A 13,614-nucleotide genomic window follows, 5' to 3' on the forward strand; every position below is an offset into this window, starting at 1 on the left:
TGGGCAGAATTAGGCCGAACACTGCCAGTGGGTTGAGGGCCCTCTACTCAGCACTGATGAGACACATCTGGAGTGTTGTGTCCAGTTCTGGGCTCCCCAGTGCAAGAAAGACGTGGAGCTACTGAAGCAAGTCCAGTGAAGGGCCACTCAGATGACTAAGGAACTGGGGCATCTCTCATATGAGGAGAGTCTGAGAGAGCTGGGACTGTTCAGCCTGGTGAAGAGAAGGCTCATGGGGGCTCTTATCAGCATTTATAAATATGTCAAGGGAGGATATAAAGAACAAGGAGGCAGACTCTTTTCAGTGGTGCCCAGTGACAGGACGAGAAGCAACGGGCACAAACTGAAACACAGGAAGTTCCATCTGATTTTTTTTTTTTTTTTTTTTACTGTGAGGGTGACTGAGCACTGGAACAGGTTGCCAGAGAGGCTGTGGAGTCTCTCCTTCCTTGGAGGCATTCAAAAACTGTCTGGGCATTGTCATGGGCAACCTGCTTTAGGAGACCCTGTTTGAGCAGTGGTTTGGACTAGATGATCTCCAGAGGTCCTTTTCGGCCTCAGCCATTCTGTGATTCTTTGATTCTGTGATTCTGTTGTACTGCTAAGAAAGTTTGGAGTCACCCTAAAGTGACCATTGGCGTTATGGAAGCCATATGTCAGTGCAGAGCACTCTCATGGGAATGGTTCACATAGGCAGAAGTGAAGGGATGCGCACTGGGCTTTTGTCACCTGATAATGACTGAAGTAGAAAAGAACCTAGAAAGGATTTGATTCTTGAGAGATTTATTATTTTTGACTTTTACTGAGACTTCATACAGTAAAAACACCCTAAAATCTAAATAAAATTCAAAAAACCTGAAAGTATCATACAAAATTTTGATAAATCCTACTCTTCACATGAAGCCTAAATTTGAGAAGAAAAAATAAAATCAGAAAACTCTCTCTTTTTTTCTTTTGTGGCCAAAACAGTATCCAGAAAAAGAATGTTGACTCCTTCTATGAAGCAAGTAATTTCACCCATTCTAGGATTTTTTGAGCATCATAGCATTTATTCAAGGTACCTAGGCTGTAATGTTCACTTTGCTACTTTTTTCCTATAAATTAATGTTTTTATTATTAAAGCCAGTCAAAAATAGCAACACTATTTCAAAATGTGGTGTAGTTTTGTTAGGTACAACCATTCCTACCTCCGCACTCCTCATAATGTCCAAAATTATCTGCAGAAAGTAGAAGAAAACTGAATAGGGCAAACATCAAGGCAACCTGATGAGTAAAGGACACTGAGTTTCATAGGTCCTATTTCCTGGGCAATCTTCACAAATCCCTTAGACACAGAAACTCTTGGGATCCTAGGTCTTCTCTGAGCTGTTGATATGTTCAGTAAATATAGTACTTTAGTATGATCCTTCTGGCATTCTAGGAAACCTATCCAGGTTCTCTCAGCTACCAAATAAACATCAGATGGTATGATGATAACATCTAATTTTTTTCACAAAAAAATAGTTATAGATGTTAACATGGAATTACAATAACCAAAAACATTTCCTTTTTGAAAGTGGTGACATACTTCGTAGTTACATATCTTTAAAGAAATTGTTTATTATAGTTTTTCCTATTGCGAGATTTTGTCCCACGCAATCCATCTCTACTAAAAGTAAAGAACACTAAAACCAAAACCAATTCAGAAATAATTTATCTGTGGTGGTTCTACATTACAGTCAAGTTTAACAGCAGTTCTAAAGCATCTTACCCATGCTAATTTCTTATTTAATCAAATTTGATTATATGCAGAAAAGTATCAAAATATTATAGGAAAGTACATGGAAAAGCTATAATGAAAGTACCTTTCTTGTCATCCAGTAAGACATGTATCTGCTAATAAATTATTGTATTCAGATTTATAGCCATCTATCTTCCAGCTGATCAGACAGACTGACATCTAAAAGTGAAAATTGTTAGGAATCTCAAAAGTGAAAGGGCCTTTGTTGGCAATGTGAAAGAAATTCACATTCCAAAATACAGAACTGATGATACAAGCTTAAAATAAAATGTTGCAGGACAGACTTGAAACAGTGTTCTTTCTACAACCCATTAGAAAATGGCAAAATGTTCCAAAAAATTCCTTAGTTCTCCTTATTTTTTGTGCTATGAAGTTTTTCTCAGCTGTGCTTTAAGAGTCATACAATAAATCTCTACTCATTTGAGAATATCATTTGAGATATTTGAGAATTTCTTTCACTTCTTTCTAGTCTTAAATTCACAGTTGTCAACAGGTTATTGAAAACCACAGGGATATTAATCACACAAAAAAAATGTAGAAACAGTGATAAAGTGTTGGCATTATACTCCCAAGACATTTTCACATCTTTTTCTCACATGTGAATCCTTCTGCACAGAAACTGAGTTACAGTATTCTAGAAAGGTTCATTTTTTTTTGTGAAGCTTGCAGAAGACCTCTAAAATTTTCAGAATTAATGATTTTTACAGTCTTGCTGAGCTGTCTGTAAAAGGAGAGATCAGATCAGATTACAATAGCCCCTTTTTTATAGACCACATTTACACATAAAATACATCTAGTTCATGAAAACTGTTTCAGGTAGATTGGCACCAAATGTCCAGGTGGACAGACTTGTTCAAGTTTAAAAGCAACTTGTATGCATAGATGTACAGAGGCCTGAGGATCTGCTGTCAAGGTCCTGTGCAGCTATTCTAATTCATAGTATGGGCTCTCTTTCTGCAGACCTTTGACAGTACCCAAACTGCAGATGAGAGCCCAGTTATGGAACATGTGTAAACACAGCAAAGAGACTGCTTCTTACCAAAAGAACAAAAATGAGCTGAATACAGAGCATGCTAGAGTAGAAGCAATGCTAATAGATTTTGCAAGCTTTTTAGTAGACATGAAAATGCTTTATAAGTTTTAGGTTTTAGCCTACAGTAGGTTAACAAGAGATGCCAAAGCAAGGAGAATAAAAGGAGGGGTCATAAATGAAGGTCTGAAGAATCAATAACTTTCACTGACGGCATGGTCACAGAACAGGATCAGACAGGTTTAAAAACACTGTAAAAGTTAGACTCAAATTTTCCTCAGAGGCAGAGTAGCAAATTACATACACCCACCTGTCATATTTATAATAATGTTGTTTTATACTAGTGATCAGGAGAGGGACTTGCCCTACAGCAAGATTTCTCTGACATTGACCTCTCTTTTACACCAACATTCTCACTTGTAAGTACAAGAAAGTCCTCACCAGTGATTTTGTCTAAAGCTTGGTCAAAATTTTCCCCCCAAAACCTGCTACTTATCTTGTTTCTCAACACCTTAAAACATCTACATTACAGTTTTAAAATTATTCTTCTGTATTTGTCACAGGATGAAGCTTACCTGAAAGCACTGCTTAGATAAATGAGACCTAGATTACATCTGCCTGAGACTAATCAATTATATCACTCCAGTATGTGCTGGGAAAACAGAGAAGCACGGACAAATTTAGTGTGTAACTGCTGTCAACTTAACATTCATGTAACTCCTTTGCAGGGGGAGGCTAAAGGGTGAGAGTAACCCAGCTAACAATTGCAAATTGGCTTTAGATATTTTGAAAGTCACACAAATTGGCCTGGAACTACACAACTAGTAAGGCCACTGGCAGCTTATGCTGACAATCTAATTCAAAAAAAGCAATAAAACATTAACCAATAGTTTATTTAACCATTAACTATTAACCAATAACACCATGTGGGGGAACATATCCACAGACATCCAACACTGTCCAGAAGTCTAAGATGAAGGTGGAATCACACGTAAGGGCTATACGACTCAGACACATCAAGTAATTTAAGTGAGCGTCCTGCTCCCCTTAGTCCATGGTACTAGTCACTGCTGGACAGGAGGTGCTGGGGCCTTGACTGACATGAGAGTGAAGTGTGTGAGCAGAATAATCTTATGAAGAATCTCATGAAGTTCAACAAAGGCAAATGTCAAGTCCTGCTCTTGGGGAGGAATAACCTCATGCACCAGTACAGGCTGGGGGCCAACCAGTTGGAAAGCAGCTCTGCAGAGAAGGACCTGGGGGTCCTGGTGGACTGAATATGAGCCAGCAAATGCAGGAAATTCCATCTGAACATAGGGAATCACTTTTTACTGTGAAGGTGGTCAAACAGTGGAACAGAGGTTCCTTCCAACCTCAACCATTTTGTGATTCTATGAACAGAAATATAAATAGATTTTTATCTAGAGTAGACACCACTGCCTACACACTATACCCATCCTGTTTAGTAAATAAGTTTTAGATTGTATGTCACTGAGTGGTGTGGTTCTGTTCTTGCAGCTGTCCTACACAAATTCCCCCATGATAGGATTCCGTGATTAACAGTCTCAGAAACAGACTTTCAGAAGATGTTTTCCTTTTTTTTCTTTCTTTCCTTTTTTTTTTTTTTTTTTCCTGGAGCTGATTGCTTAAGAATTCTCTTAGCTTTTAAATAATACCTGGGAGAAGGAGAAGTTTAATAATACTTCTTGCAAACTTGTATTGGAAACTGTGTTATTTATGAGATTCAATTACTCATATAGAAAATAATCTTCAGATTGTGACATTTCTTGTACAATTCATACATCTGTCTACTACAGGACTTTTCAAACTTGCTTTGTTTGTAGACATACAGGAAGAATTCCTTTCTTTCTCTAAGACCTGCTATCTGCACTTGTTTTACTAGGATTGAGTAAATTTATATAAATACGGCACTTTTTTTTCACCAATATCTGATGAAATGTGTGCTTTAGAAATTAAAACAAAAACTACAAAAATAAACAGCAAATGCTCTCTCTGAAAAATTTTGGTAAACCCTGGTTGGTTTTGGCTCTAAATTTCCTGGTCCACCAGAGAGAAATGGCATGACTAGCCCATGTTAGCATTGACAAATTACTCATACAAGCCAGATGATGTTCCCCAACAGAAGAAACAAGGAATTTGAACATACTCAAAATAAGAGTCTAAAGCCAAGAAACAGAAAGAAATAAAGAGAAAAAGGGAATATTAAAGACAATCTATCAAGCTCCTTTTATACTTACTCTACATATTACATTTGTTTTTGAGGTTACCTTATCATCCTTAGACTGCTTATCACACAGACTTTTCTTCCACACAGAATCACAGAATCACAGAATAGTTGAGGTTGGAAGGGACCTCTGGAGATATCTAGTCCAACCCCTCTGCTCAAGCAGGGTCACCTAGAGAACGTTGCACAGGATCGCGTCCAGGCAGGTTTTGAAAATCTCCAGAGAAGGAGAATCCACAACCTCTCTGGGCAACCTGTTCCAGTGCTCTGTCACCCTCACAGTGAAAAAGTTTTTCCTCATGTTCAGATGGAATTGTCTGTGTTTCAGTTTGTGCCCGTTGCCTCACGGCCTGTCGCTCGGCACCACTGAAAAGAGTCTGGTCCCATCCTCTCGACATCCTCCCTTCAGATACTTGTACACATTGATAAGATCTCCTCTCAGCCTTCTCTTCTCCAGGCTAAACAGGCCCAGCTCTCTCAGCCTTTCCTCATAAGAGAGATGCTCCAGTCCCCTAATCATCTTTGTAGCCCTTCGCTGGACTTGCTCCAGTAGTGCCACATCCCTCTTGTACTGGGGAGCCCAGAACTGGACGCAGTACTCCAGATGTGGCCTCACCAGGGCTGAGGAGAGGGGGAGAATCACCTCCCTCGACCTGCTGGCAACACTCTTCCTGATGCACCCCAGGATCCCATTGGCCTTCTTGGCCACAAGGGCACATTGCTGCCTCATGCTTAACTTGGTGTCCACCAGCACTCCCAGGTCCTTCTCCGCAGAGCTGCTTTCCAGCAGGTCAACCCCCAACCTCTACTGGTGCATGGGGTTATTCCTCCCTAGGTGCAGGACCCTGCACTTCCCTTTGTTGAACTTCATGAGGTTCCTCTCTGCCCACCTCTCCAGCCTGTCCAGGTCCCTCTGAATGGCAGCACAGCCCTCTGGTGCATCGGCCACTCCTCCCAGTTTTGTATCGTCGGCAAACTTGCTGAGGGTGCACTCTGTGCCTTCATCCAGGTCGTTGATGAAGAAGTTGAACAAGACTGGACCCAGTACCGACCCTTGGGGGACACCGCTAGCTACAGGCCTCCAACTGAACAGGCCTTGCTGAAGTCTAGGTAGACAACATCCACTGTTCTCCCCTCATCTCCCCAGCCAGTCATTCCATCCTAGAAGGCTATCAGATTGTTTAGGCATGATTTCCCCTTGGTGAAGCCATGCTGACTACTCCTGATCACCTTCTTTTCCTCCACATGCTTGGAGATGGCCTCCAGGATGAGCTGCTCCACCACCTTTCCAGGGATGCAGGTGAGGCTGACTGGCCTGTAGTTCCCTGGGTCCTCCTTCTTGCCCTTTTTGAAGACTGTGGTGACATTGGCTTTCTTCCAGTCCTCAGGCACCTCTCCTGTTCTCCATGACCTTTCAAAGATGATGGAGAGTGGCTTAGCAATGACATCCGCCAGCTCCCTCAGCACTCGTGGGTGCATCCCATCAGGGCCCATGGATTTGTGGGTGTCAAGTTTGCCTAAATGATCTCTAACACGATCCACCTCGACCAAGGGAAAGTCTTCCTTTCTCCAGACTTTCTCTCTTGTCTCCAGGGTCTGCGGTTCCTGAGGGCTGGCCTGAGCAGTAAAGACTGAAGCAAAGAAGGCATTCAGTAACTCTGCCTTCTCTGCATCCTTCGTCACCAGGGCACCCACCCCATTCAGCAAAGGCCCCACATTTTCCCTAGTCTTCCTCTTGCTACTGATATATTTGAAGAAGCCCTTCTTGCTGTCCTTGACATCTCTCGCCAGATTTAATTCCAAACGGGCCTTAGCCTTCCCTATTTCATCCCTGTATACTCTGACAATGTTTCTATATTCCTCCCAAGTGGCCTGTCCCCCTTTCCACTTTCTGTATACTTCCTCCTTCTGGTTGAGTTTTGCCAGGAGCTCCTTGCTCATCCATGCAGGTCTCCTGCCTCCTTTGCTTCACTTCCTACTCATAGGGGTGCTCTGCTCTTGAGCTTGGAGGAAGTGATGTTTGAATATTAACCAGCTCTCTTGAACACTCCTTCCTTCTAGGGCCCTAACCCATGGGATTCCTCCAAGTAGGTCCCTGAAGACGCCAAAGTTTGCTCTCCTGAAGTCCAGCGTTGCGATCCTACTCAGTGCCCTGCTGCCTCCTCGCAGGATCCTGAACTCCACCATCTCATGGTCACTGCAGCCTAGGCTGCCCCCGACCTTCACATCTTCAACCAGTCCTTCTTTGTTTGTTAGTACAACGTCCAGCAGCACACCTCTCCTTGTTGGCTCCTCCACCACCTGCGTCAAGAAGTTGTCACCAATGCTCTGCAGGAACCTCCAGGACTGTTTGTGCCTAGCTGTGTTGTCTTTCCAGCAGATATCGGGGTGGTTGAAGTCACCCATGAGAACCAGGGCCTGGGATCGTGAGGCTACTTCCAGCTGTCTGTAGAAGGCCTCATCGACTTCCTCATCCTGATCAGGCGGCCTGTAGTAAACACCCACAACAGTGTCACCCATGCTAGCCTGCCCTTTAATCCTTACCCATAAGCTCTCGACTTGCTCTTCATCCACCCCTAGGCACAGCTCAATACATTCCAGTTGCTCTCTCACAGAAAGAGCAACTCCACCACCTCGTCTTCCTGGCCTGTCTTTCCTAAAAAGCACGTAGCCATCCATGACAGCATTCCACTCACATTGCAGACCAATCCATAGCACTGTAGATGGGAACTTTTTCAGGCTTTTGGGGAATCATCTGAAAATGCCACACTGACTGTCATTTTCTTTATACTGTCTTTAAAAATCTTTGTATTCTAGTTGATCTTCTCAAAATATCTCAGATGGGGCATTTGGCCCTAAAACTTTCTATCATTATTCCACATTGGATTCACAGAAACTAAACATGAAAATCGTTCTAAAAATCACTATGAATCTACCGTATTATCATTTATGCTTTTTAACAGGTTTTATTTCTATTTTAGTTGGATTATTGACACACACATTTTGGCATTTTAAAAATCAGTCTTGAATATAAGTCACAGATCAAGAATGTTTTCAGCAGCTATTTCTCACTTGATTGTGATATCCTTATACTGACCATAACTATATCTGTGAATGTATTTACAAGACCCTATCCTTTTGCTTTGATTTGCAGGAGGGATCATCTTCTAAAACTGTATTTTGTTCCAGAGCTGAGTAAAATAAAGGAAAAAAAAACAAAGAAAAAAAAATTTAAAGCTATGATGGAAAGTATTTTGTCATAAGTCAAAGGAAAAAATGGAATCATGAAAAGTATTTTGAACAAAACCTGAATACATAGTAGTAAAAAATTCTTAAGAATGTTAGTAAAACTGGAATTTACCAGATTTACCCACATATATTTAAAATAGATCTTTACTGAATTTTGCCATTTTCTCTGTCTTCTATAAATATTTTTTTCATAATAGCTGTTTTGCTTCTCCCACCATATGAGCTAGGACTGTACTCCCCTCATTCACTGGACTCCACAGGATAGTTGCTGTTTTCACCTTTTCTTTTAATTAACAAGATGTGTTAGAAGAACATTTCTTCTCCTCAGTTTTAAGCACCTGGGCTGAAAAAACAGTATTGACATTAACTCACACTAGAAAAAAAATCTTCAAGGAGTAGGGTAGAATACGAAACTAAATGTATATTGATATTCTCAGCCTGCACAAAGGACAGGAATATTATGGCAGAGTAATTTCATTTTCTCATCTTTTTTTGGCTGGGTAAGGGTGTCTACCTGAAGAAGTCCTTTATGATGAAACGGTATTTGACTTACGCTCCATTAATTCCCTTGCATGGTCTAGGTATTTATATCAAAAAAAGTAGGATATGGGAAGAGTTTCTGACTGATTGCAGTCATATCTACATCAGTAAATAAAATGAGTGCGAAGAAGAAAACCTTTTTTCTGGCAAATGTCTGGCAATCATCCCACTTGGCTCAAATCTAAATGGATGTGTCTCCCACTCAAAAAACAAAAACAAAAACAAAAACAAAAACAAAAACAAAAAAACTAGTAATGCCTGGCTGAAATTCTCCCTGACACATGCTATTTTCCAAATATATCCTGATCTTTGTCTAAGAGAATGCTCTTGAGTCTGGACCAAAACTACGCCAGAGAATACTCTAACAGTAAAACAGTAATAGAATCAATTTCGTGTCCTGGATCTGCTCAGTTTACAAGAATGCATATGGCCTAATGAGTCAGAGCTCCAAGTCTAGCTACTAGACAATAATCTTTAAAACAGAGAAGAGGGGAAAAATATTTTTCATTTTTTATGATGCTGATTTGGACAACTCTTTTGCAGAAATCTATGAGAAAGCTAGCGAAAGCTAGCAAAGCAGATACATCTCTTCAGAAGTAACTTGTAGTAACTCTTCAGTCTTCTAGAGAGTAGTAACGTGAATGAACACTGAATAAATATGGCCAACATCATTTATTACAGTATGCAATTAGAGGTATGGTCAACATCTGAAATAATTGAAAGTATTTTGAAAAAAAAAATCCTAAAAATACAAATGTACTGATACTGACAAAGTAGAAGATAAAAATAACTTGAATTTGAACTTCCACTGATATGGAAGAACTATCATATCTGGTGCTAGCAGTTTATAACAAGTGAACCCACTAATATGATTTAATATGATTTAACAGAAACTACAAAGGGTCATAGCATTCCCAAGAATTAGTAGATTCAGACACTAAGTTATCTCTGTCAGTTGAATTAGTTCCATACAGAAATAAAAAACAGGTCTAGATGAACATTAAGACTCTTGAAGAAATTAATTTTGATATATGTCTTTTAATATGTCATACCTGAACATTGTTGAATGAAGTACATCATCAGGCTTTTGCCAGTAATTGAGCCTGACATTTAAGAGAAAATAAATGATTATGCAGTAAATATATTCACTCATTAGCTGTGAGTTTCTTCCAATCAGTAACTGTCTAGTTCAATAAGTCTATGCATGATGCATTAAAAAAAAACATTATTAACAATTTCTCTGAAGTATTCCTTATAGTAAACTGTGTGTAGTATATTTTACTATATGTACATTATACATACGTATATATGCATAACACATTATGTACATGTATACATATGTATAATATATATACAGTAACATATACTGTACACATATGTATATTATACATATAGTAAAATATATTATACACACATATATGTGTGTGCGTGTGTATATACATACAACAAAATAAAAACATAGACTTCCTTGAAAGAGAATATATGCAGAAGGCACAAACATGGAGACTTTAATCAAAAGGCTCATGTTTTCCTTCTCTTCCTCCAGTTCCCCAGCCTAAACTCTGAAAACTCAGAATTATCTTCCTACTAACTTCACTGTGTTTCTGACCTACATCAGGTAAATCTCAAAATGCTGTTATTGAACACCCAGGAACTCTACCTTTGGGTGACTCCAGAGCAAAGCAGTTTAGATTGAAATACTTTTCACTAATATAAAGCCAAAAAGGTATACCTCACATGGGAAATTAAAAGATTTTTTATTTGATTTGGTTAACTTCTTTGTTAGTGCACCCTAAGGTCTATTTATTACATATGTTGTTTCTGTTTGTTTGATATGTGTTAGGATTACAGGTTTTATAACAGCTCTGCTAAGCAACTTCCTCTCTGCCTTCCTATCCATACCTACATCTTCAGACCACCTCAGAGCTTTCTATTAGATTTAAAAAAAAAAAAAAAGATGTTTTCAGACACAAGGAAAGATTTCCCACATTCCCCTCCCAGAAATGGAGAGCTCAGTACAAGATCTCCTCAGGGTGGCAGTCTCATTCAGTTAATATCATTTTTAGTGAATCGGAAATTATTCAGAAAACAATTTAGAACTATTTAAACATCATCCTTCATAATGCCAGACTAAGTGGAGTTATTGAAGCTTTACTGAACTTTGAGTTTAGCCAAATTTTGCCCTATTTATGGCTTTTGCTGAAATCCATGTCAGGATTATGCATTCCTCATTGAGCTAAACGGCTGTCTCACAATTCTGGGGACATGGCAAGTGTCAGAAAGCCACACTGCATTTTGGATCATCTTTTCAACATGCTCTTAGAACTAGTGGTTGTACCCACACAGAGATTAATAGGCATGAAATCAATAGGTATACAAAAGTTCCAGGAATATGATAAGAATCCAAAATTCCTTAAAGTTTTTCTGATTATAGTTCTGAAGCTTGCCTGTCACTAATTTTCATGGAAAGACACTTGTCCAACTTTTTTTTTTTTTTGTCTGAAGAGAAATGCCAATCCAAAATAGTATTGCACATATGTCATTCAAGCAGAGAAGCAGATTAAAGAGGTTATGTGAAGCCATGTTCTTTCCCCAAACACAAGGGGCCCTTTCTTTCATCTGAGTAGTCTAGACATATTTTCATTCCCACCTTTTTTGAAGATACTTATTTTTGTTTGACTCCAGCTGTGTAATCCCCAGCAGTGTAGGCTTATGTTTTAGACTTCAAAGTGCAGCTGTAAATTTATTTTCAGTCACTCCTCTTTTTCTTCCAAAGCAACCCTCTTTTCTGTTTGGGTGTGTATGGGGGGTGGAAGCGGGAGAATTAGGAGAATTATTAGACTGAATTTTTTTGCACTGCATTTAGGTTGCATGCAAGTGCCTTCAGGTTTCTGCAGATTAGTAGATATTGGTGCAAGCACTGTAGATGCCTAGAGCACAGCTGTCACAAAACTGTGACACTGTAAGGTTGACAGTGGGAACAGAAGCAGAGACAGCTCAAATATTGATAGTGATGTGAATATGATTTTTAAAAAGAGATGAGAGGGAGAAAGTAGTAAGAAATGCCAGACAACTAGAGATTTTGAGAACATGAACTGATTTTGAGTACATGAACTGAGCCCAGAAACAAATGGTGATCTAGTTCAAAAGTGAGCCTGCAGTGATGTCCAGCCTTAAAAGCTTAGCCTTTATATTGCCAGATATAAAAACAACATGAACTGTTTTCATATGGATAGAAAAACATATCAGTGGCATAATTGTCAGTGGCAATTTCAAAAAGTTTACCCTCAGGTCCCCAAATCCTGATTTTTTCAGAGATTAGGAATTTACCTACCAGTTATTTAAGCTTGGCTGGACTCACTGTGTCACTGTCTACTATCCTCTCCCATTCAAGGAATCTTTTGATAGAATTCAGAATAAAGCTCTCGGTTTGTATGTACGTGTATTTGTCTTCCCCTTAATCTTTACAATTCCTCCTTAAATATTTCTTCTTTTTGTTTGTTTTTACTTTATTTCTTTGCATAGCCCCTGCCTATGGTGATATGGTTTTAGGGTATGTTTTAGAATTATGCTTTTCAAGAGAAACTAAACTTACCTCCTGTTGTCAAAGTGAGAGAGTAGAAAAGGGGAATGAAATGGTGAGTAATCACCTCCTTAAACATTTTAGTTAGGTAGAATGTGCTGGGCCATTTCATGTTTTAGGGAACAGACTTTGGATAGTGCTGAGCACAAACAACTATCATCAGATTTTCAAAAGGGCTGAGGTTTAGAGTTGAGCAGACAATGGTTTTACAAATAGCTTTACACTAGGAGATACCATACTGAGAAAAAAAAAGTTTTTTTGATGTGAAACCATAAAGATTTTATCTTAATTTACTAATTTAAATAGTCAAGAAAAACAACAAAATCTAAAAGAGTAGTTGTACTACTTTGGGAGCTGGAAGTGTCTTTTTTTTTTCATTTTAAAGTGTTTTTTTAAAGGATTTTATTTCAAAAAAGTTTTTAATGGAATACCTAAATAAAGAATGTGAAATATATTCCTACAAAACATTTTGACTGCTCACAAATTATGTTTTTCCTTGGATATTTTTTCTTAAACTATTTCAAAATATTGCTTTCTCATTGCACTTCAGAATGAAAAGATCTAGTAAACCTACATCTAGTGAATCTGTTTTCTGAACATCTACTTGAAATACATTTTAACATGCCAGAGGAGAAGATCCTGGAATGCATATTAACAGCATGGAACTGAGAACACTGACATTAAAGGTTTAATTAGACAGACTTCTATTGAGTGTTCAGAAGCATCGATAGCTGAAAATTACAGGAAAGCACACCTCAGATTACCTCTATTTAGGACTGTAAGAGATCACCTTGGTCATTCAGTCAACTTATTGTGGCAGTCAATCCTATTATGTAATTCCTCTGTAGTTTATCAGTCTCCACTTTAAAACTCACCAGATTCTTTGTCTAACCCTCTCCACCTTCTAATTTCTAAAGGTAATTCTTTTCAAGCCATGTTTCTAGTTAGAAGCTAAGTTGAATTTCCAGTCTACATTTAAAATGACTATTTTATAACCTTTTATTTTTCAGAATCAGAGGAAGGGACAGTAAGCCTGTCTATATTACAAAGGGAGCACAGGGCAGAAATTCATATGCTGATGCAAATCCACGTTGGTAAAGTCCACGCTGGTAAGATTCAGTCATGTCTATGTATATGACAAACTCCACATCACACTGGTAAGGTTGCACTGAAAAATGCATTTTTTC

This window comes from Apteryx mantelli, chromosome 2 (genome assembly GCF_036417845.1).
Source record: "Apteryx mantelli isolate bAptMan1 chromosome 2, bAptMan1.hap1, whole genome shotgun sequence".
In the NCBI taxonomy this organism is placed as follows: Eukaryota; Metazoa; Chordata; class Aves; order Apterygiformes; family Apterygidae; genus Apteryx; species Apteryx mantelli.